Source organism: Triturus cristatus, chromosome 1_2, assembly GCF_964204655.1.
Source record: "Triturus cristatus chromosome 1_2, aTriCri1.1, whole genome shotgun sequence".
Lineage (NCBI taxonomy): Eukaryota > Metazoa > Chordata > Amphibia > Caudata > Salamandridae > Triturus > Triturus cristatus.
In genome coordinates, this window is record NC_140580.1 from 478,540,131 (window position 1) to 478,543,745 (window position 3,615).

Here is a 3,615-nt window from a genome sequence, read left to right on the forward strand (position 1 = left end):
GTACACTGATCTCACCACATTCCTCACTTGGCAACCATGTCTACACTGATTCATATGTCACATCACCTGCACAGTACATGTCTGTCTACTCACAATTCCAAACACAAAGGCTCCAGGAAAGACATGACGAGACAAATAACAATGTGCACAAGGATATGTGTAAATACAAAGGATGGAAATCATGAAGGTGACATGGCACCAATACATGCATGGACACTCATTCAAATAACACAGCACATATGATGGGTAATGCAAAATGGACGACACAAATTGGAATATGCCTTCATATTGTAAACATGGTATTGCTAAATGATGAATACACATGCCAAACCTACAGTGGTTGAGCATCAAGTTGCCAGGTGATGATATGTCTACAGAAACAGGCAATGTTAAGATGTACAATAATCATTATGCCCATGACAGTTCTCAAACAAGTAATATATGTACCTCTATTTCTTGTCATACTGGTAAAGCACATGGATAATGTCCGTTATGTCCAAAAACAAGCCTTTTGTTTCCATTTAAACCATTACTTACTGTGTCACATATGGTTTTGGAATGCACTCAAAATCCTGACAATGTAACCTTTCTCCAACAGGTGGATCTCAATCAACATCAGCCGAGACGCCGAACACTGAGCAAAGCCAGTCCACACCCCTGGATCGCGAACTCTCGGATGCCGAATCTCCCCGACATTTGGACGTGGAGGACCAACCTGGCCCTTCTGGCCTGCTAAGGCAGACACAATCAGTGGCTCTCATTGGCCCAACACCACTCCTACCACAGCAGCCGCAACAATGCGGACTACTGTCCCAACTTCCTGTGTACCACCCACCACCACCTCTGCCTGCACCACAGTACCTGTCCCAGACATGAGCAGCAACACCATGCTCAGCGAGGATGCAGGAGACATTGTGCTGGTGCAGGCCCAGCCAAGGGTACAGGTCCAGGGGGGGGGGGGGGGGGGCACGGCTGGTGGGTGGGCCACTGGGGGCCAATCACATGAGGCTACTGCCAACACTGACGCCCTGGCCACCATTGTCAGAATCCTTGGTGCCTATGAAGGCAACCAGGGACAGATGGGCCAGGTCCTGGAGGTGCTCTGGGAGATCTGGCTGCTGCAACGGTCCATGGACACCAGATTTGGTCAACTCATCGAAGTCATGGGCCTACTCATTGGGGTTCTGAGGGACATAAGAGCAGCTCAAGTAAAGCCTCCCCACCATCATCATCTAGTGGCCAGCCTGCAGCTAGTGAATCAACCTCTGCAGCTGCCACAGGGAGGGAGGAGCAGACACATGCTGTGTCCTCAGACACCTCAGAGTCTGCTGCAGTGGAACCCCCCAAACGTAAGCAGGGATGTCCAAGAAACCCGACGGGAGATTAAAGTGGCAATGCACCACCCCAAGCCAGGAAGCAGAGCCGCCAATAATGTCACCAGTTGTGTGCAGAACATTGACTTTATGGACTATCCTGTCCCACATTTCCATTCTAATGGCAGGAGTCTGTTGGATTGTGGACTTTACAAATGTGGCTGCAACTCCAATGTGTACATTTACCATCACTCACAACTGAACCACTCTGTGTTCCCCTTCCCACTGTTTTACTCTTTTTTTTTTTTTTTAAAGAACTCAACATATGTACCTAAATAAATAATCACATATCACACATCCATTTGTCTAGGTTGTATGTTTTTCTGATTGAGTACCATGTGAACTTGACTGTACCAACAGATTACATTATGAGCAAAACAATTTAGGTGGTCGACTAGGTGCAGCGCTAGCTAACATTGCAGATGAGTATACCAAACATGTCAACATTAACAGACCTTGAAATCTAAAGAACACACATCTCTTTATTGCAGTGTCACACACATAGGTGCTTGGGAGGAGAAGCACATCCACACAGTCACAATACAAGTGTCACCAGTGTAACATGCTGTACCACAGTTCACACATTGCAACATCTCAGGTACAAGTATGTTTAGGAAACACCATGCACTGTCCAATGCTAGAGTAATCACACCAATGTTTTATCAGTGTGGCCACAGACATGTCAAGTATGCCACAGGAGACTTCAAACAGCTAAACAGTCACAGCATCAGGGGGTCTAAACTGCAACTCTGCACTGGTACACTCCAAACAGTTGTGGCTGCATCTCCTGGATATTTATGGGTCATGTATGCGTGTTGCAACACAATGTCTGTCGCATACAATAATGACACACGTGGACACCTACATCCAGTTCGCACACAGAGAGATATCACCCTACGTGAACACTGACAAACATGTATTGGCCAGCAGACACAATGTGGTGAGGAACACGATTGAACACATAGGATATGCACCAACATACAACACATGAGAAATATCAAATTGTACCTGAAACATCCATCCCCTTGTAGTGCAAGTTGCCTGTAAAGCGGAGTTGTACCCACAAAGCCACGGTCAGACATTCCCGGGGACACCTCACATCCATTTTTCATGGCAGAATGGCAATGTTCTGCAGATGATGTCAAAACACTGATGTGCCAGTTTTGAAAATGACAGGGCGAAATGACCTACAATGACACAACAAGGAGACTTAATTGAGCAGTTTTGTGATGTCACAACAATATTACACTGCCGAAGTACACAGTACAAGGATCAGATCACATAACACATACCTACACCGTTAACAGGATGTAAGACATTACAACGCATACCTTTACAACGCGGTCAATACAATGCAGATTCCATTACAACGCATGCCATTACAACGCATGTTCCATTATAGCAAAAATCACTATTCTAACCCCGCTGGGTGCGTACCTCAGGGAAGGTGCTTGTCAGTGAGGGATATGCCTTGTAATGGCATGCATTAAAATTGCATGCCATGTAATTGATTGTCCGTTGCATTGACCGCGTTGTAAAGAAATTGTGTTGTAATGCCTGCGTTGCAATGGATGTTTCCCATGGTAACATATACATTAGTTAGGAGTTCATCCAAAGACAGCTAGGCACAAAGTCCCCCACAGTTGGCACAATAAACAGTCAGCATCCCACCACATCCTCACTGCTTCATCATCACAGCAAATGCAACTGTCAAAGTCATGCCATCTCAATGCATACTTACACTCAAGGGAAGTAGCTGTTGATGAGCTGTTAATGCTGGTCCAGACCTTCCTTTTCACCACTATCATCTTCATTGTCCATGTCAGGATTCTCACCCGGGGGCTCCTACTGGTCCCACCCTCCAAAATCAGAGGGATCTCCTTGCGCAATGCAAGGTTGTGGAGCATGCAGTAGGCGACAGTGATCTGACACACCTTCTCGGGTGAGTAGAGGAGGGCTCCACCGGTCTTGTCCAAACAGCAGAATCTTGCTCTCAGGAGCCCAAATGCCTGCTCCACTACTCGACGTGTCCTCCCATGGGCATCATTGAAGCAGACTTCCCCTGGCGTTGTTGGATTTCTCAGTGAGGTCAGCAACCAAGGCCGGTGTCGATACACTGAGTCACCTAGTTGCAAGACACGCAGATGCACAATCAGAATCAATATCACTGATGAGGAGGTCAGCATGTTGTACCCTCAATCAAAATATTGACACATCTTACTCACCAACAAAAAGGGCCCTC